The sequence below is a fragment of the Nycticebus coucang genome, chromosome X, assembly GCF_027406575.1.
Source record: "Nycticebus coucang isolate mNycCou1 chromosome X, mNycCou1.pri, whole genome shotgun sequence".
Classification (NCBI taxonomy): domain Eukaryota; kingdom Metazoa; phylum Chordata; class Mammalia; order Primates; family Lorisidae; genus Nycticebus; species Nycticebus coucang.
In genome coordinates this window covers 106,803,377-106,828,884 of record NC_069804.1, presented here as the reverse complement: position 1 = coordinate 106,828,884, position 25,508 = coordinate 106,803,377, and the positions used below count along the sequence as shown (strand labels likewise).

Sequence of the window (25,508 nt, the reverse complement as noted above, 5' to 3'; positions counted from 1 at the left end):
TCTGTCTTATAATATATTTCAAAGTAAACTTCAGACATCAATTTATTTCACTTCCAAATCTTTAATATGAATTATTAACTAGAGTTCAATATTTGCTTTCGATTATCTTTATGGGGTAAAATTTACATATGAACTATACAAATGATAATTATATCAGTTAATGAGTTTTGATAAATGTATATGCTTCCGTAACCCAAAGTTCTATGAAAATGTAGGGCATTGCCATCACTTGAGGAAATTCCCCCATACCCAAGTCAATACCAAACTTCCACAGGGCAAATATTTTTCTGAGGATTTACACCCTAAATTAGTTTTGCCTTTTTCAGAATTTCATATAGATGGAATCATATAGCTGATACTTTTTGGTGTAGGTATTATTTCATTCAATATAATGCATGTAATATTAATCCATGTTGTTAACTGTACAAATAGTTTCTTTTTATTGCCAAGTAATAATACATTGTATTTCTATACCACAGTTTATTTGCACATTTTCCTCTTGATGAATACCTTGAGCTGTTTCCAGGCTTTTGCTAGTATAACATAAAGATACTGGTGCTGGGAGAATGGGGACTGAAGACCCCATTCTTGGCAAAGGAAAGCACCCCCAGAAAAAGAGAAAAACTAAAAAGTAAGCTGAGTGATTCAGAACAAAGAAATGTTAACTAGTTTACATTTAAGCTAGCCATTGCTAGCAAGCTTCTTGCCTTTTCTGAAATTCTAGCCTGTTGGGGGTTACAGGTTACAAACATCCTGCTGGGTCTGTGAGCACTCTGAGGAGAGTCATGGCCATAGAAGAGATTATGGCAAGTCCTAAAAAAAGATGCAAGTCCTAAAAAAGATACATTTTCTAGGGTGTTTCCTGCCCATTGAACAGGCAAAGCAGATACCCATTGTGGAGATTTGCATTTGCCTGGGGCAGAGACCAAGGGAGTTGCTTGAGCTCTGAGATATGGGCAGAAGAGCTTATATCTCTTATCTCAGAGGAAAATGCTCTGTGGTGGTGATGGGAGGAAAATGCCTCCTTCCCATCCTCCCTCAGAGGAGATTAACACTGGTGGTGTTTTACTCCACAGAGAAGTAGCGGAGCTTAACACCCGCCTAGAAACCTGTGTGTGTGACCTCAAGCAGGAGGCTGTCCCAATACAAGGCTCAGATTTCTGAAGGCTACCCTTAAGGTTAATAATATTAACAATAGGAGCTGATATGATTAACCCCAGAAACTGCTGATGTCTTTTTTCCCTCCCCTATCTTACCTTCTGAGCAAATAGACTTTAATCAAATCACAGTGAAGCAAACCCTCAGTAACACTGCCAGAATCCCATGATGGGCAATGGACCTCTGAGCTCCAACTTTTAATTCTACTCCACATCTCTTGTCTTTCTTTACCATTGCTTCTAACTCTTTATTTCTTCGGTCAATTGCCACCAGTTTCCACAGGTCTCACCAGACACTGCTCTCAGGAGGGGACCTTGACAAAAGACCACTCAAGATGCCTTGTCAGTTCAAGAGAAAATAACTCATGCTCACACTCACACAAATGCTCACACACATTCGTTCATTCACACACACATACAAAAGTACACACACACGATCACACCCACACATACATGCAAACAACAAGCCCAATATTTTTCAGCAATACAATCATCTACAAGAAGCACAAAACTCAGAATTATTTTACAATGCTTCCTTTTTTAGTACCAAAGATGCCCACCTTGGGTGTAAAAATATATATTTTCAGTGGTTTACTGTTGACTTCTTTTTAAAGATACCAGTGTTACTACATGAAACTACTTCCTGTGTTTTACAGCCTTTCTTTCATTTACTTTCATGTATCTACCTTCTACCAACCAAAAGAGTTTTAGGTTGGCAGGCAGAAGGGTGCCTTATTTTTTCTGAAATGAAATGGGATAGTTCTCAACACTGGTCAAAAAAATGTCTTATTGCCATTTCAACACTTGGCAATAGTTACAGTGATGCCTAAATTGCCATCTGCAAAAAGCTGTGCAAGGCTGGTGTCAAAGACAAGGCAGTCACTCTTCATAATGGCTGTGGCAATTCCCTCCCGAATAGACCGAGGAGTTCCTTCCCAAGTCAATCGCTGTTTATGACCATTCAGCTCAAGTCGGTAAGTAAAATTTTCCACCTGCTGGGGTGGGTGTTCCTATCAGCTATACAATTGCACAGAACCACTGTTGACCACCATAGTTTTCCTGTTTCTGCAAGGCCACCATGAAGTGAAAGCCAAAACAGGACTGCATCATCACCCAGTCAAAAACATCAGAAACATTAATGTCCATAGCAAGGAAAACTGTTTTCTCCCCCTGTATTACTGTAAGGTACACATGCTGCAGCAACAGATGGGGCATGATGGCCTCCAAAGAACCTTGTCATTGACAGCAAACACCAGGACACGGACAGGCATAAGGCCTAAACTCACAGAGCTCTTCTTGGTCTGCTTTTTCCATGGTGGCAGAGTTATTTCACACCCAGAAGAGGCGTATTGTATTTGACAAGGAAAAAGTACTGAACTGGCCACATTCTCCATAGCCAAGTTGTGAATGGATCCCAATGAGTCCCAGCAAGTTGGACAAAAAGTCAGCTTTTGGCAACAGTTGGTACAAACAAGATGACCATGCTGACACTGAAGGATGGGTGGTAACACATAGTCAAAGCAGACTGGACACTCAAAATGACTCACCAAGTCACTGTTGGATGCGGTTGGGTCAGACAGGGAAGGCATGCTCTGGAATGGTGGACACTATGAGGGACCAGCAGGTAGTGCCCTGGCAGTCTGATGGCTCATTTTTCTGGGCAGAAAGGGCACCCGGAACCTGGTCCTGGCTCAAAAGCACTCAGTCCTCAACTCCCATGGATTTGGGGAGCACCCAGACTGAATAGACCAGGGGTCCTCAAACTATGGCTCAAGGGCCACATGGGACCTGCTGAGGACATTTATCCGGCCTGCTGGGTGTTTTTGCCACAGCTGCCTGTCCTGCTTAGTGGCCAACTTGTCCCGGGACGCAGTGCGCCAACTCTCCGACTCCATTCCTTTTCTCTGTCTTTCCCCGTCAGGTGTTATTGCCATCCTGCTTAGCAACTCACTGTCCGGGCCACAGTGCGCATGTGTGGAATGTGCCCCACATTCTCCAATTCCCCTCCTACTCTCCGACTCCACTCCTTCTCTCTGTCTCTCCCCACCCTTCCTTCTCTCTGTTTCTTGACTCCTCATCTCAGTCTCTGGTGTAATCGGAGGAGTCACCAGGTTGCCTGTGCAGAGCCTGCTGCTGCCTAAGGACTGAGGTAAGAATAAGCTAGGATTTTTTTTTTTTTTTGAAGTTAGGAGGTCGTTTTTTTTTTTTTTTAATTTTGCAGTTAGTAGGGCCTTTTTTTGCAGTTAAGGGGGGCCTTTTTTTTCCTGAAGTTAGGAGGTCTTTTTGTTTTTTTTGCAGATGGGGGCACCTTTTTTTGAAGTTAGAAGAGCCTTTTTTTTTAAGTTGGTTAGTTGGTTGGGGGTAGTTTCTAGGGGGGTTGCATCACAGTGATAATGCAAATAGTCAACACTCAGTGCTAATGCAAATTGTCAGTGCTCAGAGGTAATGCAAATAGTCAGTGCTCAGTGATTATGATAATTGTAAGTGCTCAGTATAAATGCAAATTGCCAGCAGTCAGTGTTATCACAAATGGTCAGTGCTCAGTGTTATTGCCTGGGGGCCCCAAACTGGTAATCTGCCTAGGGGCCCATGGGAACTTAATTCAGCTCTGCAGACAGCCAAGGAGTAAGAAACCCAATTTAATTGCCAGTAAGTGCATTTATATATATATTTTTTATCTTTTCTTTTTATTGTTAAATCATAGCTGTGTACATTAGTGCAATAGCTGTACCCATTCTAAGATGCACCATAGATGTGGCTGCATTTATATTCTGATTGCTATTCAGTTGTGTATGATGTTGTATGCTGTGTGCTGCATAAGCCCCGGTTTATACTGTTGCCATCTCTGAGCACTGTGAGTTCAGCCATATGCTTGTATGGCTAAACTCACAAGATTCGGAAGAAAAAAGGCATGCATGCCTTCTTTTTTCCTGCAGTAGAATCTGATCACCTGGGTCTTCTCACCCATGCGATCCGATTCCTGTGCGAGTTCACAGATCACATTGCAGTTCACATAGGGTAGTGTGAACTGGAAAGGTGGTGGAGGAACCGGCTCTGTAACCGTACCTGTTCCTGCACCACACCAGTGTGAGCCTGAGGTAAAAGCGGAGTTCTACCATATGGGCACTGGCAAGGCTGAAATGATGTGGACTGGCAAGGCTGCATTGATGGACACTGATCAGACTGCATTCATGGGCACTGATCAGACTGCATTGATGGGCAGTGCAGTCAATATGTCTCTATGTGGGCAAAGTTATTCCTGGTATATTGTTTTTGGAGCGCTGTATATAGATACTGGTATTTTACTAATAGCAATTTGGAATCCCTAGGAAACAATGATATCAAGAAAGAAAAAAATTGACTCGGAGTGTAGGATATTCAAAGAATAGTGGACTTGAGGGGGAGGGAGACAAGATGGCGGAATGAAGCCAGCTTTCAACAGAGGCTCCCGTCCAGAAGGAGAGTTAAGGGACAGGAATTTAGTAGGTGTCCTGGTGGACTTGAGCCTCACCAAGAGAGAAGGTTGAAGAACGTACATCAACACCGCTGAGGCAAGCTGTGATCACAAGGACGCAAACAAAAGGTACAAAATCCACCACCAGGCGGACGGGAGTTCCCCTCCCCCATGAGACCGGCTCAAGAGCCCCACAATTGAACAAGCGGGCAGAAATTAAAGGTCCTCCCACTACACTCCAGGGAGAGACCTTCTAAAAACTGGACCTACCTCCCCTACTGGGGTGCCGTGGCGTTCTCCTGCCGGACATAGGGCTGAATAAAACTTTGGGAATACTTTGCCGGCAACCCTGAATCCCCGGCGCTCCCCTCCCGCCCACTGAGGTCTGGAGGCCTGTCCCCCAGGAATTCGGATCCTTCGGTGATTTCTCAAGGGGAGTGGACAGTCCCCGAGTTGCGACTGCTCAGCATTGACTCTGAGGCGCGCGAGTGAGGAGAGGGCACCGGGCTGAAGGGGAGTCACGCCTCATCGGCACTTCCCTGCAGTGCAGTGCACCAACCCTCCCGGGGCAACATTACGGGGCGCAAGACTGAATAAGACTCTAGCTTCCCCGCTGAGAGCTGAGAGCCCCTACTCTCACTCGGGGTCTGAGGGCCTATCCCCCCGGAGTTCGGATCGTTGGGTGAATTCTCAAGGGGAGTGCACAGTGCCTGAGCTGCGTCAGGTCAGCGCTGACTCTGGGACACGTGAGGGAGGAGACGGCACTCTGCTGAGGGGAAATCAAGCCTTGGCGGCACTTCCCTGCGGTGCAGTGCAGGAGCCCTCCCCGGGCCGTAGTGTTGCGTAAAACTGAATGAAACTCTAGCTTCCCCCCCCACGCCCAATCGGGGTCTGGGGGCCTATCCCCCAACAGTTCTGATTCTTGGGGGATCTCTTGAGGGGTGTGGACCCAGCACAAACTGCGGCCGCTCAGTGCTGACTCTGGGGCGCGGGACAGAGGAGAAAAGGGTCGCCTGAGTGCCCACACCAGAGCAGCAGTTCCCTGGAGGTAGATCAACAGCCGTTTTTTCTTTAACGGCAGAACGCTCACTTCTGGATATTCTGAGGCCACACCCCCTGTCTCCCTGGGCAACCAGAGGAGGCCACCGGTGAGCGGGGGATTTCCTGACACGGCTCACAAACCCGGGAAACTTCCAGGGCGGGGCCGACCCAGAGAGGTGTTCAGACGCAATTCTCCAGCAGCAAAGACGTTTGAACTCAAAACAGCCTGTCTTCTGTAGGCGATTTCGACAGGAACAGAGACAGAACCCCGCAAAGTTGTCTGTTCTGTTCTGTTCTGTTCTGTTAGCAGCATCCATCAGGGACGGGGCTAAGCCTGAGTGAACACCTCCTTCCCATCACCTGCATCAAACACTCAAAGATGTCAGGCCCCATCTCCTCCTGCTAGATAGCGGCAGTCTGCGGGGGCCTGGCAGACTTCCTTGAGATTCAGGCAGGTGCAAACCCCTGGAGTGTCTGTTCACTGCAGGCAACTGGGTTAGCCATCTGCAGAGATACCAGTGACTGGGTCCGACGGAGGGGCAAAGTGGGGAAGGAGACGTCAACCTTCCTAGACTGCTCTGTTTGCTGGGTGGCTCCACCTGACTCCACGCTGCACTGGGATGAGCCGTGTCAGAGGAGTCACCAGGTCCCTGTGATCCAGTTCCCAGAGACCTCTTGAACTCTCCCACCCGAGACAAGTGCCGATTGAGACAGCGGATTTGGACCTTTTGAACTGGGCTAATAGACTGAGGACTTTTCAGGCGGTGCCCTGGGTGTGCGATTGTAGGAAGGTTTGATTCTCCTTTTCCAACTGGGGCCAGAGGTGGGCAGGCGGGGTGACTTAATTGCTGATTTTTCCACACAGCTGAGACTTCATGCCAGAGTAGAAGTTGCAATAGACTTCAGAAACAAGCTGAAAGCAACACAGAACCACTTTGCTCCACCACATCAGATAGGGCCCCAGTTTCTCAGGCCACAACACTGTACGGGCCCTCGATAAAACCCCAGGGGAAAAACCAAAGGGAGTAAAATAACCATGGGGAGGAAACAGCAGAATAACACTGGTAACATGAATAACCAGAATAGATCAACCCCCCCAAGAAAAGATACGGCAGATATGATTGAAGATCCCATTCATAAACAACTGGCTGAAATGTCAGAAATCAAATTCAGAATTTGGACTGCAGACAAGATTAATAAAATGGAATTAGGAATTCGAGGAGAAATTCAAAAATTGTCTCAAGAATTTAACGAATTTAAAGACAAAACCACCAAAGACTTAGACACACTGAAGCAAGAACTTACAGCACTCAAAGATATGAAAAATACAGTAGAATCCCTCAGTAACAGAATGGAGCAAGCAGAAGAAAGGATTTCTGACATTGAAGATAAAGTCTTCGAACGCTCCCAATCTCTCAAAGAGGAAGAGAAATGCAGAGCAAAAACGGATCACTCAGAGAACTCTCAGATAATTAGAAAAAAAGCAACATAAGGATAATAGGAATTTCTGAGAATGATGAAGTCACCTCCAAGGGCACAGAGGCCCTTCTGCATGAAATTATGAAAGAAAATTTCCCAGACATGCCTAGAGAATCTGAACTTCAGATAGCAGACAGCTTCAGAACCCCAGCACGATTCAACCCCAATAAGTCATCCCCCAGACATATCATAATTAGCTTCACTAAAGTTAACATGAAAGAGAAGATTCTCAAAGCAGCCCGGCGAAAGAAAACTATAACATACAAAGGTAAGAATATTAGAATAACTGCAGATCTCTCTGCTGAAACTTTTCAAGCCAGAAGAGGCTGGTCATCAACTTTTAATCTCCTAAAGCAAAAAAACTTTCAACCCAGGATCTTGTATCCAGCTAAACTGAGTTTCATCTATGATGGAGAAATTAAATACTTCAATGACATTCATATGTTGAAAAAATTTGCCATAAGTAAACCAGCTCTTCAGGATGTTCTCAGACCTATCCTCCACAATGACCAACCCAATCCTATACCACAAAAGTAAACTCACTCAGAAACTTCGGATCAAACTCCAACTTCCACACTGGCGAAAGGATTAAAAATGTCCACTGGACCTTTGAAAAACTTGATACCCAAAATTCCACCAGACTTATCAATACTCTCCATCAATGTGAATGGCTTAAACTGTCCTCAAAAGAGGCATAGGTTAGCTGACTGGATACAAAAACTCAAGCCAGATATTTGTTGCATACAAGAGTCACATCTCAACTTATAAGACAAATACAGACTCAGGGTGAAAGGATGGTCATCCATATTTCAGGCAAATGGTAATCAGAAAAAAGCAGGTGTTGCAATTTTATTTGCAGATACAGTAGGCTTTAAACCATCAAAAGTAAGGAAGGAAAAGAATGGTCACTTCATATTTTTTAAGGGTAATACTCAATATGATGAGATCTCAATTATTAATATCTATGCACCCAACCAGAATGCACCTCAATTTATAAGAGAAACTCTAACAGACATGAGCAACTTGATTTCCTCCAGCTCCATAATCGTCGGAGATTTCAACACTCCTTTGGCAGTGTTGGATCGATCCTCCAGAAAGAAGCTGAGCAAAGAAATCTTAGATTTAAACCTAACCATCCAATATTTAGATTTAGCAGACATCTACAGAACATTTCATCCCAACAAAACTGAATACACATACTTCTCATCAGCCCACGGAACTCACTCCAAAATTGACCACATTTTGGGTCACAAGTCTAACCTCAGTAAATTTGAAGGAATAGAAATTATTCCATGCATCTTCTCTGACCATCATGGAATAAAACTTCAATTGGGTAAAAACAGGAATCTGCATACCCATACAAAAACGTGGAAGTTAAATAACCTTATGCTGAATGATAGCTGGGTCAGAGATGAGATTAAGAAAGAAATCGCCAATTTTTTGGAACAAAACGATAATGAAGACACAAGCTATCAGAACCTCTGGGACACTGCAAAGGCAATTCTAAGAGGGAAATTTATAGCACTGCAAGCCTTCCTCAAGAGAACGGAAAGAGAGGAAGTTAACAACTTAATGGGACATCTCACGCAACTGGAAAAGGAAGAACATTCCAACCCCAAACCCAGTAGAAGAAAAGAAATAACCAAAATTAGAGCAGAATTAAATGAAATTGAAAACAAAAGAATAATACAACAGATCAATAAATCAAACAGCTGGTTTTTTGAAAAGGTCAATAAAATAGATAAACCTCTGGCCAACCTAATCAGGAAAAAAAGAGTAAAATCTCTAATATCATCAATCAGAAACAACAAAGACGAAATAACCACAGACTCATCAGAAATCCAAAAAATCCTTAATGAATATTACAAGAAACTTTATTCTCAGAAATATGAAAATCTGAAGGAAATGGACCGATACTTGGAAGCGCACCACCTCCCAAGACTTAACCAGAATCAAGTGGAAATGTTGAACAGACCCATATCAAGTTCAGAAATAGCATCAACTATACAAAACCTCCCTAAAAAGAAAAGCCCGGGACCAGATGGTTTCACGTCAGAATTCTACCAAACCTTTAAAGAGGAATTAGTACCTATATTACTCAATCTGTTCCAAAATGTAGAAAAAGAAGGAAGACTACCCAACACGTTCTATGAAGCAAACATCACCCTGATCCCCAAACCAGGAAAAGACCCAACAAGAAAAGAAAATTATAGACCAATATCACTAATGAATATAGATGCAAAAATATTCAACAAGATCCTAACAAACAGAATCCAGCAACACATCAAACAAATTATACATCATGACCAAGTTGGTTTTATCCCAGGGTCTCAAGGCTGGTTCAATATACGTAAATCTATAAATGTAATTCAGCACATAAACAAATTAAAAAACAAAGACCATATGATTCTCTCAATTGATGCAGAAAAAGCTTTTGATAATATCCAGCATCCCTTCATGATCAGAACACTCAAGAAAATTGGTCTAGAAGGGACTTTTCTTAAACTGATAGAGGCTATCTACAGCAAACCCACAGCCAATATCATATTGAATGGAGTTAAATTGGAATCATTTCCACTCAGATCAGGAACCAGACAAGGCTGCCCATTGTCTCCATTGCTTTTCAACATTGTAATGGAAGTTTTAGCCACCGCAATTAGGGAAGAAAAGGCAATCAAGGTTATCCATATAGGGTCAGAAGAGATCAAACTCTCGCTCTTCGCAGATGATATGATTGTGTACCTGGAAAACACTAAGGACTCTACTACAAAACTCCTAGAAGTGATCAAGGAATACAGCAGTGTCTCAGGTTACAAAATCAACATTCATAAATCGGTAGCCTTTATATACACCAACAACAGTCAAATTGAAAAAGCAGTTAAGGACTCTATCCCATTCACAGTAGTGCCAAAGAAGATGAAATATTTGGGAATTTACCTAACAAAAGACGTGAAAGATCTCTATAAAGAGAACTATGAAACTCTAAGAAAAGAAATAGCTGAAAATGTTAACAAATGGAAAAACATACCATGCTCATGGCTGGGAAGAATCAACATTATGAAAATGTCCATACTACCCAAAGCAATATATAATTTCAACGCACTCCCTATTAAAGCTCCACTGTCATATTTTAAAGATCTTGAAAAAACATTACTTCATTTTATATGGAATCAGAAAAAACCTCGAATAGCCAAGACATTACTCAGAAATAAAAACAAAACAGGAGGAATCACACTACCAGACCTCAGACTTTACTACAAATCGATAGTGATCAAAACAGCATGGTATTGGCACAAAAACAGAGAAGTAGATATCTGGAACAAAATAGAGAACCAAGAGATGAATCCAGCTACTTACCGCTATTTGATTTTTGACAAGCCAATTAAAAACATTCAGTGGGGAAAAGATTCCCTATTTAACAAATGGTGCTGGGTGAACTGGCTGGCAACCTGCAGAAGACTGAAATTGGACCCACACCTTTCACCATTAACTAAGATAGACTCTCATTGGATTAAAGATTTAAACTTAAAACATGAAACTATAAAAATACTAGAGGAGAACGCAGGGAAATCCCTTGAGGAAATTGGTCTGGGTGAGTATTTCATGAGGAGAACCCCCCGGGCAATTGAAGCAGCTTCAAAAATACACTACTGGGACTTCATCAAACTAAAAGCTTCTGCACAGCTAAGAACACAGTAATCAGAGCAAGCAGATAGCCCTCAGAATGGGAGAAGATATTTGCAGGGTATATCTCTGACAAAGGTTTAATAACCAGAATCCACAGAGAACTCAAACGCATCAGCAAGAAAAAAACAAGGGATCCCATCGCAGGCTGGGCAAGGGATTTGAAGAGAAACTTCTCCGAAGAAGACAGGCACAAGGCCTTCAGACATATGAAAAAATGCTCATCATCTTTAATCATCAGAGAAATGCAAATCAAAACTACTTTGAGATATCATCTAACTCCAATGAGACTAGCCTATATCACAAAATCTCAAGACCAGAGATGTTGGCGTGGATGCGGAGAAAAGGGAACACTTCTGCACTGCTGGTGGGAATGCAAATTAATACATTCCTTTTGGAAAGATATATGGAGAACACTCAGAGATCTAAAAATAGATCTGCCATTCAATCCTGTAATTCCTCTGCTGGGCATATACCCAGAAGACCAAAAATCACAACATAACAAAGATACTTGTACCAGAATGTTTATTGCAGCCCAATTCATAATAGCTAAGTCATGGAAAAAGCCCAAGTGCCCATCGATCCACGAATGGATTAATAAATTGTGGTATATGTATACCATGGAATACTATGCAGCCTTAAAGAAAGATGGAGACTTTACCTCTTTCATGTTTACATGGATGGAGCTGGAACATATTCTTCTTAGTAAAGTATCCCAAGAATGGAAGAAAAAGTACCCAATGTACACAGCCCTACTATGAAACTAATTTGGGACTCTCACATGAAAGCTATAACCCAGCTACAACTTAACAATAGGGGGAAGTGGGAAGTGGGGGTGGGTAGAGGGAGGGGGATCGGTGGGATCACACCTGTGGTGCATCTTACAGGGGTATTTGCAAAACTTGGTAAATGTGAATGTAAATGTTTTGGCACAGTAACTGAGATAACGCCAGAAAGGCTATGTTAACCACTGTGATAAAAATGTGTCAAATGGTTTATGAAGCGAGTGTATGATGCCCCATGATCATATCAATGTATACAGTTATGATGTAATAAAAATAATTCAAAAAAAAACAAAGAATAGTGGACTTATGATTACTTTTTCATGCAGTACAAGGAAAGAGCTATGTGTTTGATATTCCAGAATATAGCATCTGTGTTCAAAGAATACAATTTGCTTCAACATTATCAAACTCAACGTAAAGATAAATATGATAGTTTGGTCAGAGAAGTGAGAAAAGATAAAATATTAAAACTGAAATATACATTGACAACTCAGCAAAATACTTTTGTGAAGCAGAAACAGCTAAATACTTCATCACTGTGACCAAGTTTTCAAGTTGCCAAGATAATAGCGTGCACTGGCAGACCATTCGTGGAGGGAGAATTTGTTAAAGAATGCCTTCTTTCTGTTGCCAAAGAGATGTGTCCAGAGAAGGCCAATTTATTTAGTACAGTGTGTCTTTCAGGACCCTCAATTAAATGAAGGATTGAAGAAATGGGAGACAATTTGCATCAACATTTGCAAAACTCTGCAAAAATCTTTTCTACTTTTCCTTGGTGCTTGATGAAAGTAATGTTGTTTGTGATTCTGCACAACTTCTAATTTTTATTCGTGGTACGAATGACTATTTCAAAGTCACAGAACAGCTTGCTGCACTGCAAAGCATCAAAGGAACAACTACAGAAGAGGATATTTATGAAAAGGTTTGCCAAACCATGAATAGTTTGGAGCTGGACTGGGCAAAACTAGCCAGTGTAACAACTGATGGTGCTCCTAACATGGTGCAGTCTAAGAAAGGAGTAATTGCTCGCATTAACCAAGAGATGGACAAACATAACCATTCTCATCCAATAGCCATACACTGCCTCATCCAACAACAAGTGCTGTGTAGTAAATCACTGAAGTGGGACTCTGTTATGAAAACTATGGTATCTTGTGTTAACTTCATTAGAGGTAATACATTAAACCACAGAAAATTTTAGGAATTTCTGTCTGAGCTAAGTGTTGCCTGTGAAGATGTTCTGTACCACACAAAAGTCCATTGGCTGAGTCGAGGGAGAATTTTGAAACATTTCTATGACCTACTTCCACAGATTACAGCTTTTCTGCTTTCAAAAAACAAGTACCAGAGCTCAATGATGCAGAATGGAAATGGCACCTTGCCTTTCTGATAGATGTAACAGAGCTACTCAACAATTTCAATGTGCAACTTTAAGGAAAGAGGAAGCTCATCTGTGATATACAATCACATGTGGAATCATTTGAAGTAAAATTAGGCCTCCTCATCAAACAAGTGAAGGAAGAAAATTTCTGCCATCTCCCCACAACTCAAAATCTGTTAGCAGAAAATCCATTGGTTGCATTCCCAAATAAAACATGTGTGGATTCACTGGAAAAGTTGCAAAAGGATTTCCAATTTTGATTTAAAAAGCTTCATCTCCATGAACAGCATATACAGCTTTTCCGTAACCCATTTTCTATTGACATTGAAAATGTGGATATGATTTACCAAATGGAACTGGCTGAACTGCAGAATTGTGACTCTGAAAGATGCATTCAAGTCAAGCAGCCTTCTTAATTTCTGTGCATCTCCCCCCTCTGAGACATATTCTAATCTCAGGAACCAGGCACTCAAAATGGCAACCATCTTTGGTAGCACTTATGTCTGTGAACAGACTTTTTCCAGAATGAAACATCTGAAATCTCCAACCAGATCTAGACTAATGGATGCACACTTGCATCACTTGTTACGACTAGCAGTGACAAATATGGAACTGAACATTGACCATCTCATTAGCCAAAAGCAGGCCCATTGTTCCTATTGAAATACTGGTAAGTTTGTTGATTTAACTTTACTTGTTCTTCATTTTAAATATTGTATTTGTTCCCATTTTGTTTTTTTACTTCAAAATAAGATATGTGCAGTGTGCATAGGAATTTGTTCATAGTTTTTTTTTTAAACTATAGTCCGGCCTTCCAATGGTCTGAGGGACAGTGAACTGGCCCCCTGTTTAAAAAGTTTGAGGACCCCTGGAATAGACACACTGGGCAGCTGCCGCGGGTGGAGAGCATTACTCTCAATGGTGGCGAGGCTTCCCCCTAACGGGTTAACTACAACTGGCGCAGTTGTTTGACACATCCGCATCACGCTCCAGCTAAATACCACACACTGTGGCCAAGGCCCTGAGGACGTGCAGCCCCACGAGCCAGACTCATGGCTGCTGTTTTATATAAGAATTATTGATCCAAATTCAATATGTGTTGTATGTGATTGTCTCATTAGACTTTTGCCTCTCCTGGGGCCAATGTGGGTAAATGGTGTTTCAGTAGAAAATTATCCATTGCACTTGTGTTCAAATGTATTTGGATAGAATTCTGCAAACTTTAAAATTAGGAGACTGGGGGAGGGGAGACAAGATGGCGGACTGAAGCCAGCTTTCAACAAAGGCTCCCGTCCAGAAGGAGAGTTAAGGGACAGGAATTTAGTAAGTATCCTGGTGGACTTGAGCCTCACCAAGAGAGAAGGCTGAAGAACGCACATCAACACCGCAGAGGCAAGTTGTGATCACAAGGACGCAAACAAAAGGTACAAAATCCACCACCAAGCGGACGGGAGTCCCCCTCCCCCATGAGACCGGCTCTGTAGCCCCACAATTGAACAAGCGGGCAGAAATTAAAGCCCCTCCCACTACACTCCACGGGAGAGACCTTCTAAAAACTGGACCTACCTCCCCTACTGGGGTGCCGTGGCGTTCTCCTGCCGGACATAGGGCTGAATAAAACTTTGGGAATCCTTTGCCGGCAACCCTGAATCCCCGGCGCTCCCCTCCCGCCCACTGAGGTCTGGAGGCCTGTCCCCCAGGACTTCGGATCCTTGGGTGATTTCTCAAGGGGAGTGGACAGTCCCCGAGTTGCGACTGGTCAGCATTGACTCTGAGGCGCGCCGAGTGAGGAGAGGGCACCGGGCTGAGGGGGAGTCACGCCTCGCGGCACTTCCCTGCGGTGCAGTGCACCAACCCTCCCCGGGCATACGGGGCCCAAGACTGAATCAGACTCTGGCCTCCCCGCTGAGAGCTGAGAACCCCTACTCTCACTCGGGGTCTGAGGGCCTATCCCCCAGGAGTTCGGCTCCTTGGGTGATTTCTCGAGGGGAGTGCACAGTGCCTGAGCTGCGTCAGATCAGCGCTGACTCTGGGACACGTGAGCGAGGAGAGGGCACTCTGCTGAGGGGAAATCAAGCCTTGGCGGCACTTCCCTGCAGTGCAGTGCAGGAGCCCTCCCCGGGCACAAGACTGAATAAGACTCTGGCCTCCCCGCTGAGAGCTGAGAGCCCCTACTCTCACTCGGGGTCTGAGGGCCTATCCCTCCGGAGTTCGGCTCCTTGGGTGATTTCTCGAGGGGAGTGCACAGTGCCTGAGCTGCGTCAGGTCAGCGCTGACTCTGGGATACGTGAGCGAGGAGAGGGCACTCTGCTGAGGGAAAATCAAGCCTTGGCGGCACTTCCCTGCGGTGCAGTACAGCAACCCTCCCCGGGCATACGGGGCCCAAGACTGAATCAGACTCTGGCCTCCCCGCTGAGAGCTGAGAGCCCCTACTCTCACTCGGGGTCTGAGGGCCTATCCCTCCGGAGTTCGGCTCCTTGGGTGATTTCTCGAGGGGAGTGCACAGTGCCTGAGCTGCGTCAGGTCAGCGCTGACTCTGGGATACGTGAGCGAGGAGAGGGCACTCTGCTGAGGGGAAATCAAGCCTTGGTGGCACTTCCCTGCGGTGCAGTGCAGGAGCCCACCCCTGACCGTAGTATTGCGTGAAACTGAATGAAACTCTAGCTTCCCCCCGCCCCACTCCCAATCCGGGTCTGGGGGCCCATCCCCCAAGAGTTCTGATTCTTGGGGGATCTCTTAAGGGGTGTGGACCCAGCACAAACTGCGGCCGCTCAGTGCTGACTCTGGGGCGCGGGACAGAGGAGAAAAGGGTCGCCTGAGTGCCCACACCAGAGCAGCAGTTCCCTGGAGGTAGATCAACAGCCGTTTTTTCTTTAACGGCAGAACGCTCACTTCTGGATATTCTGAGGCCACACCCCCGTCTCCCTGGGCAACCAGAGGAGGCCACCAGTGACACGGCTCACAAACCCGGAAGCCTCCAGGGCGGGGCCGACCCAGAGAGGTGTTCAGACGCAATTCTCCAGCAGCAAAGACGTTTGAACTCAAAACAGCCCGTCTCCTGTAGGCGACGACAGGAACAGAGACAGAACCTCACAAAGTTGTCTGTTCTGTTCTGTTCTGTTAGCAGCATCCATCAGGGACGGGGCTAAGCCTGAGTGAACACCTCCTTCCCATCACCTGCATCAAACACTCAAAGATGTCAGGCCCCATCTCCTCCTGCTAGATAGCGGCAGTCTGCGGGGGCCTGGCAGACTTCCTCGCGATTCAGGCAGGTGCAAACCCCTGGAGTGTCTGTTCACTGCAGGCAACTGGGTTAGCCATCTGCAGAGATACCAGTGACTGGGTCCGACAGAGGGGCAAAGTGGGGAAGGAGACGTCAACCTTCCCAGACTGCTCTGTTTGCTGGGTGGCTCCTCCTGACTCCACGCTGCACTGGGGTGAGCGGTCTCAGAGGAGTCACCAGGCCCCTGTGATCCAGTTCCCAGAGACCTCTTGAACCCTTCCACCTGAGACAAGTGCCGATTGAGACAGTTGATTCGGACCTTTTGAACTGGGCTAATAGACTGAGGACTTTTCAGGTGGTGCCCTGGGTGTGCGATTGTAGGAAGGTTTGATTCTCCTTTTCCAACTGGGGCCAGAGGTGGGCAGGCGGGGTGACTTAATTGCTGATTTTTCCACACAGCTGAGACTTCATGCCAGAGTAGAAGTTGCAATAGGATCGAACAGAAACCAGCTGAAAACAAGACAGAACCACTTTGCTCCACCACACCAGACAGGGCCCCAATTTCTCAGGCCACAACACTGTACGGGCCCTCGATAAAACCCCAGGGGAAAAACCAAAGGGAGTAAACCATGGGGCGGAATCAGCGGAAAAACTCTGGTAACATGAATAACCAGAATAGATCAACCCCCCCAAGAAAAGATACGGCAGATGTGATTGAAGATCCCATTCATAAACAACTGGCTGAGATGTCAGAAGTCGAATTCAGAATTTGGTTTGCAGACAAGATTAATAAAATGGAATTAGGAATTCGAGGAGAAATTCAAAAACTGTCTCAAGAATTTAACGAATTTAAAGACAAAACCACCAAAGACTTAGACACACTGAAACAAGAACTTACAGCCCTCAAAGATATGAAAAATACAGTAGAATCCCTCAGTAACAGAATGGAGCAAGCAGAAGAAAGGATTTCTGACATTGAAGATAAAGTCTTCGAACGCTCCCAATCTCTCAAAGAGGAAGAGAAATGGAGAGCAAAAACGGATCACTCACTCAGAGAGCTCTCAGATAATTCGAAAAAAAATAACATAAGGGTTATAGGAATTTCGGAGGCTGATGACGTGGCAGCCAAGGGCACAGAGGCCCTTCTACATGAAATTATGAAAGAAAATTTTCCAGACATGCCTAGAGAATCTGAAATTCAGATAGCAGACAGCTTCAGAACCCCAGCACGATTCAACCCCAAAAAGCCATCTCCCAGACATATCATAATTAGCTTCACTAAAGTTAACATGAAAGAGAAGATTCTCAAAGCAGCCCGGCGAAAGAAAACTATAACGTACAAAGGTAAGAATATTAGAATAACTGCAGATCTCTCTGCTGAAACTTTTCAAGCAAGAAGAGGCTGGTCATCAACTTTTAATCTCCTAAAGCAAAAAAACTTTCAACCCAGGATCTTGTATCCAGCTAAACTGAGTTTCATCTATGATGGAGAAATTAAATACTTCAATGACATTCATATGTTGAAAAAATTTGCCATAAGTAAACCAGCTCTTCAGGATGTTCTCAGACCTATCCTCCACAATGACCAACCCAATCCTATACCACAAAAGTAAACTCACTCAGAAACTTCGGATCAAACTCCAACTTCCACACTGGCGAAAGGATTAAAAATGTCCACTGGACCTTTGAAAAACTCGATACCCAAAATTCCACCAGACTTATCCTTACTCTCCATCAATGTGAATGGCTTAAACTGTCCTCTAAAGAGGCATAGGTTAGCTGACTGGATACAAAAACTTAAGCCAGATATTTGTTGCATACAAGAGTCACATCTCACCTTAAAAGACAAATACAGACTCAGGGTGAAAGGATGGTCATCCATATTTCAGGCAAATGGTAATCAGAAAAAAGCAGGTGTTGCAATTTTATTTGCAGATACAGTAGGCTTTAAACCATCAAAAGTAAGGAAGGACAAGAATGGTCACTTCATATTTGTTAAGGGTAATACTCAATATGACGAGATCTCAATTATTAATATCTATGCACCCAACCAGAATGCACCTCAATTTATAAGAGAAACTCTAACAGACATGAGTAACTTGATTTCCTCCAGCTCCATAATCGTTGGAGATTTCAACACTCCCTTGGCAGTGTTGGATCGATCCTCCAGAAAGAAGCTGAGCAAAGAAATCTTAGATTTAAACCTAACCATCCAATATTTAGATTTAGCAGACATCTACAGAACATTTCATCCCAACAAAACTGAATACACATACTTCTCATCAGCCCACGGAACTTACTCCAAAATTGATCACATTTTAGGTCACAAGTCTAACCTCAGTAAATTTAAAGGAATAGAAATTATTCCATGCATCTTCTCGGACCATCATGGAATAAAACTTGAATTGAGTAACAACAGGAATCTGCATACCCATACAAAAACATGGAAGTTAAATAACCTTATGCTGAATGATAGCTGGGTCAGAGATGAGATTAAGAAAGAAATCACCAATTTTTTGAAACAAAATGACAATGAAGACACAAGCTATCAGAACCTCTGGGACACTGCAAAGGCAGTTCTAAGAGGGAAATTTATAGCACTGCAAGCCTTCCTCAAGAGAACGGAAAGAGAGGAAGTTAACAACTTAATGGGACATCTCACGCAACTGGAAAAGGAAGAACATTCCAACCCCAAACCCAGTAGAAGAAAAGAAATAACCAAAATTAGAGCAGAATTAAATGAAATTGAAAACAAAAGAATAATACAACAGATCAATAAATCAAAAAGCTGGTTTTTTGAAAAGGTCAATAAAATAGATAAACCTCTGGCCAACCTAATCAGGAAAAAAAGAGTAAAATCTCTAATATCATCAATCAGAAACAACAAAGACAAAATAACCACAGACTCATCAGAAATCCAAAAAATCCTTAATGAATATTACAAGAAACTTTATTCTCAGAAATCTGAAAATCTGAAGGAAATAGACCGATACTTGGAAGCACGCCACCTTCCAAGACTTAACCAGAATCAAGTGGAAATGTTGAACAGACCCATATCAAGTTCAGAAATAGCATCAACTATACAAAACCTCCCTAAAAAGAAAAGCCCGGGACCAGATGGTTTCACGTCAGAATTCTACCAAACCTTTAAAGAGGAATTAGTACCTATATTACTCAACCTGTTCCAAAATGTAGAAAAAGAAGGAAGACTACCCAACACGTTCTATGAAGCAAATATCACCCTGATCCCCAAACCAGGAAAAGACCCAACAAGAAAAGAAAATTATAGACCAATATCACTAATGAATATAGATGCAAAAATATTCAACGAGATCCTAACAAACAGAATCCAGCAACACATCAAACAAATTATACATCATGACCAAGTTGGTTTTATCCCAGGGTCTCAAGGCTGGTTCAATATACGTAAATCTATAAATGTAATTCAGCACATAAACAAATTAAAAAACAAAGACCATGTGATTCTCTCAATTGATGCAGAAAAAGCTTTTGATAATATCCAGCATCCCTTCATGATCAGAACACTCAAGAAAATTGGTCTAGAAGGGACTTTTCTTAAACTGATAGAGGCTATCTACAGCAAACCCACAGCCAATATCATATTGAATGGAGTTAAATTGGAATCATTTCCACTCAGATCAGGAACCAGACAAGGCTGCCCATTGTCTCCATTGCTTTTCAACATTGTAATGGAAGTTTTAGCCACCGCAATTAGGGAAGAAAAGGCGATCAAGGGTATCCATATAGGGTCAGAAGAGATCAAACTCTCGCTCTTCGCAGATGATATGATTGTGTATCTGGAAAACACTAGGGACTCTACTACAAAACTCCTAGAAGTGATCAAGGAATACAGCAGCGTCTCAGGTTACAAAATCAACATTCATAAATCGGTAGCCTTTATATACACCAACAACAGTCAAATTGAAAAAGCAGTTAAGGACTCTATCCCATTCACAGTAGTGCCAAAGAAGATGAAATATTTGGGAATTTACCTAACAAAAGACGTGAAAGATCTCTATAAAGAGAACTATGAAACTCTAAGAAAAGAAATAGCCGAAAACGTTAACAAATGGAAAAACATACCATGCTCATGGCTAGGAAGAATCAACATTATCAAAATGTCCATACTACCCAAAGCAATATATAATTTCAACGCACTCCCTATTAAAGCTCCACTGTCATATTTTAAAGATCTTGAAAAAACATTACTTCGTTTTATATGGAATCAGAAAAAACCTCGAATAGCCAAGACATTACTCAGAAATAAAAACAAAACAGGAGGAATCACACTACCAGACCTCAGACTTTACTACAAATCGATAGTGATCAAAACAGCATGGTATTGGCACAAAAACAGAGAAGTAGATATCTGGAATAGAATAGAGAACCAAGAGATGAATCCAGCTACTTACCACTATTTGATTTTTGACAAGCCAATTAAAAACATTCAGTGGGGAAAAGATTCCCTATTTAACAAATGGTGCTGGGTGAACTGGCTGGCAACCTGCAGAAGACTGAAATTGGACCCACACCTTTCACCATTAACTAAGATAGACTCTCATTGGATTAAAGATTTAAACTTAAGACATGAAACTATAAAAATACTAGAGGAGAATGCAGGGAAAACCCTTGAAGAAATTGGTCTGGGTGAGTATTTCATGAGGAGAACCCCCCGGGCAATTGAAGCAGCTTCAAAAATACACTACTGGGACTTGATCAAACTAAAAAGCTTCTGCACAGCTAAGAACACAGTAAGCAGAGCAAGCAGACAGCCCTCAGAATGGGAGAAGATATTTGCAGGGTATAACTCTGACAAAGGTTTAATAACCAGAATCCACAGAGAACTCAAACGCATCAGCAAGAAAAAAACAAGGGATCCCATCGCAGGCTGGGCAAGGGATTTGAAGAGAAACTTCTCTGAAGAAGACAGGCGCACGGCCTTCAGACATATGAAAAAATGCTCATCATCTTTAATCATCAGAGAAATGCAAATCAAAACTACTTTGAGATATCATCTAACTCCAATGAGACTAGCCTATATCACAAAATCTCAAGACCAGAGATGTTGGCGTGGATGCAGAGAAAAGGGAACACTTCTGCACTGCTGGTGGGAATGCAAATTAATACATTCCTTTTGGAGGGATATATGGAGAACACTCAGAGATCTAAAAATAGATCTGCCATTCAATCCTGTAATTCCTCTGCTGGGCATATACCCAGAAGACCAAAAATCACAACATAACAAAGATATTTGTACCAGAATGTTTATTGCAGCCCAATTCATAATTGCTAAGTCATGGAAAAAGCCGAAGTGCCCATCGATCCACGAATGGATTAATAAATTGTGGTATATGTATACCATGGAATACTATGCAGCCTTAAAGAAAGATGGAGACTTTACCTCTTTCATGTTTACATGGATGGAGCTGGAACATATTCTTCTTAGTAAAGTATCCCAAGAATGGAAGAAAAAATACCCAATGTACACAGCCCTACTATGAAACTAATTTGGGACTCTCACATGAAAGCTATAACCCAGCTACAACTTAACAATAGGGGGAAGTGGGAAAGGGGGGGTGGGTAGAGGGAGGGGAATCGGTGGGATCACACCTGTGGTGCATATTACAGGGGTATTTGCGAAACTTGGTAAATGTAGAATATAAATGTTTTGGCACAGTAACTGAGATAACGCCGGAAAGGCTATGTTAACCACTGGGATAAAAATGTGTCAAATGGTTTATGAAGTGAGTGTATGATGCCCCATAATCATATCATTGTATACACTTATGATTTAATAAAAAAATTAAAAAAAATAAAAAATAAAAAAAAATAAAATTAGGAGACTGGAAATTTTCTTTATATTGAAGACTATGTCACCTTTGTCATTTTAAATTTCGGGCATTTGTCTCTCTCCCCTTTTGATTAGTTTATCCAGTGACTTTTCATATTTTTGATATCCACCAAGGAAACCTGCCATTCCTCTTACATATGAATTGCACTGTAGATTTTTTTTTAATTCAAGTTAATATAAAAGGGGTATGTAAAATCAAGTTACACTATTTGCATTTTTAGGTAAAGTGCAAGCTGTAGTTGAACCCTTCACCTGGAAAGTGTGCCATATACCCCTACATTCAGCCTTAAAGAAAGATGGAGACTTTACATATTTTGTATTTACCTGGAAGGATTTAGAGAACATTCTCCTAAGTAAAATTTCACTGTACTTTTGTTTTCTAATCCATTTTATTTCAACTGCCACCTCTAACTAGTATTTTTGCCTTCATACTTTTAGTTTAGATCATGGCTTTCTGAATTTAACATTGAAGTCATTTTTTTTTTTTTATTTTTAGCGGTATAATGTTTAAGATGCCTACAATATTTTCTGATCACTGCTGTAGTGATCTGTTCTGATATATTCTGTTTTCATTATCATTATTCTCATGTAATTCCACAATTTTAATCTGTTCTTGCCTTTGGGCCCAAAATTTAAAAGCCTCAGAAGTAATATTATTTTTCACAATTCTCCTTCTGTCACTTTTGCTCTACAAAATTATATTTTTGCTGCATTACTGGGTACGTATTAATAACTAACATGTTCCTAGTGAATTTTAGCCATTAGTGTTATAAGTGTGCTTTTGTTTTTTAATCTATTTCATTCTCTTAAATAAAGTTCTCAATTGCGCCATCTTAAATATCAAAACTATAAACTTTGAGTTGTTTAGCATTGTAATACTCTGGTACATGTTTGATTTTTTTTTTCTTTTGAGACAGAGTCTCACTATGTTGCCCTTGTTAGAGTGCTGTGACATCACAGCTCACAGCAACCTCAAACTCTTGGGCTTAAGTGATTCTCTTGCCTTGGCCTCCCAAGTAGCTGGAACTACAGGCACCCACCACAATGCCTGGCTATTTTTCCTTGTTCTTGTTGCAGTTGTCATTGTCGTTCAGCTGGCCTGGTTCAGGTTTGAACCCGCCATGCTTGGTGTATGTGACTGGTTCTGTAACCACTGTTCCATGGGCACCGAGCCACATGTTTGATTTTTTAAAACATTTTATTGTTTGTGATTCATTGAGGGTACAAAGAATTAGGTTACACTGATTGCATCTGTTAAGAGGTGTGCCATACACTGTGACCCCATCCCCCTCACTCCTCTCCTCTCCCTGCTCCCTCATCCCTCTACCATACACCTTGTATTAGTTCATCTGCTGCCTTCATATTAGAATTGTGTACGTTGGATTCTTGTCTCTCCATTCTTGTGATGCTTCACAAAAGAACAGTGTGTTCCACCTCCATCAAATGATGCAAAGTCTCCATCTTTTTAAAAGGCTGAATAGTAATCCCTGGTATACATACGCTACAGCTTGTTGATGCATTCCTGGTTTGGTGAGTATCTAGACTATTTACACATTTTGGCGATTATAAATTGAACTGTGATGAACAGTCTGTTGCAAATGTCCTTATGCTAAAAGGATGTGTTTTCTTCTCACTAGGTAGATGCGTAGTAATGGGATTGCAGTATCAAATGGGAGGCCTCATTTGAGTTCTTTGAAGTTTCTTCATTCTTCCTCCCAAAAAGGTTGTATTAGGTTACAGTTCCACCGGCAATGTAAAAGTATTCCCTTCTGTCCATATCCATGCCAGTATCTGCAACTTTGAGACATTTGGGTGTGGGCCATTCTCACTGGGATTTGGTTATATCTAGGGTAGTTTTCATTTGTATTTCTCTGATGATTAGGGACAATGAGTATTTCTTCATATGTCTGTTAGCCATTTGTCTGTCTTCTACAGAGAAATTTCTATTCATGTCTTTTGCCCAGTGATATATCTGATTGTTGGGTCTTTTCATGTGGATTAATTTGAGTTCTCTGTAGATGCTAGTTATCAAGATTTTGTCTGGTTCATAAAATGCAAATATTTGTTCTCATTCTGAAGGTTGTCTGTTTGATTTGGTTGTTGTTTTCTTAGTTGTTGGGATGCTGTTTAATTTAATTAAGTCCCATTTGTTTATTTTTGTTGTTGTTGCATTTGCCACATAATTCTTCTTCATAAAATCTTTCCATAGTCTGATATCCTCAAGTGTTTTCTCAACACTTTCTTTTTTTTTTGCAGTTTTTGGCCGGGTTCGGGGTCCGAACCCACCACCTCTGGCATATGGGGCCTACCCCTTTGAGCCACAGGCACGGCCCTCTCAACACTCTCTTCAAGAATTTTTATGCTTTATGCATTAGACTTCAATCTTTCCTCTACCTTGAGTCAATTTTTGTAAGTGGTGAGAGGTGTGGGTCCAGTTTAAGTCTTGTACATGTTGTTAACCAGTTCTCCCAACACTATTTATGGAATAGGTGTTCTATTCCCCAGATTATCAAATATCAGGTGGCTGTAAGATGTTAGTTTGATATCATGGTACTCTATTCAATTCCAAATGTCAATGTCTCTAATTTTGTGCCAATACCATGCTATTTTGATCACTATGGCCCTGTAGTATAGCTGAATGGCTGGTAGAATGATACCACAACCTTTGTCTTTATTACTAAGAAATGCCTTAGATATACAGGTTTTTTTCTGGTTCCATACAAAACGAAGAATTGTTTTTTCCAAATCTTAAAATTATGATGCTGGTATTTTCATAGGGATGGCACTGAATCTGTGGATTGCTTTGGGAAGTATAGACATTTTAACAATGTTGATTATTCCCAGGCATGAGCATGGTATGTTCTTGCATTTGGTAATATCTTCCACTATTACTTTTCTTAAGGTTTTGTAATTTTCTTTATAGAGGTCTTTCACCTCTTTTGTCAGGTAGATTCCTAGGTATTTCTTTTTCTTTGAAGCTATGGTGAAGAGGGTAGTGTCCTTAATTATCCTCTCATCTTGGCTGTTATTGACGCATACAAAAGCTACTGACTTGTGGACATTTGATTTTATATCCTGAGACATTGCTGTCTTTTTTGATGACTTCCAGGAGTCTTATCGTTGAGTGTTTGGGGTTCGTGAAATATAAGATCATATCATCAGCAAAGAGAGAGAGTTTGACATCCTCTGCTCCAATTTGGATGCCCTTTGTTTCCTTCTCTTGCCTGATTGTATTAGCTAGAACTTCCAGCAATATGTCAAGCAGTAGAGGCAATAGAGGACAACCTTGTCTCTTTCCAGTTCTAAGTAGGAAAGTTTCAGTTTTACTCCATTCAGTAAAATATTAGCTGTGGGTTTGTCATAGATAGCTTCAATCGGTTTAAGAAATGTGCCACCTATGCCTATACTCTTCAGGGTTCTAATTATAAGAGA

General features: G+C 42.1%; 1 pseudogene; it reads right to left on the bottom strand.

Annotated features, from left to right (window-relative positions):
- Positions 1-1,954: 1,954 nt before the first annotated feature.
- On the bottom strand, positions 1,955-2,809 carry LOC128578488 (E3 ubiquitin-protein ligase Siah1-like; annotated as a pseudogene).
- Positions 2,810-25,508: the final 22,699 nt, after the last annotated feature.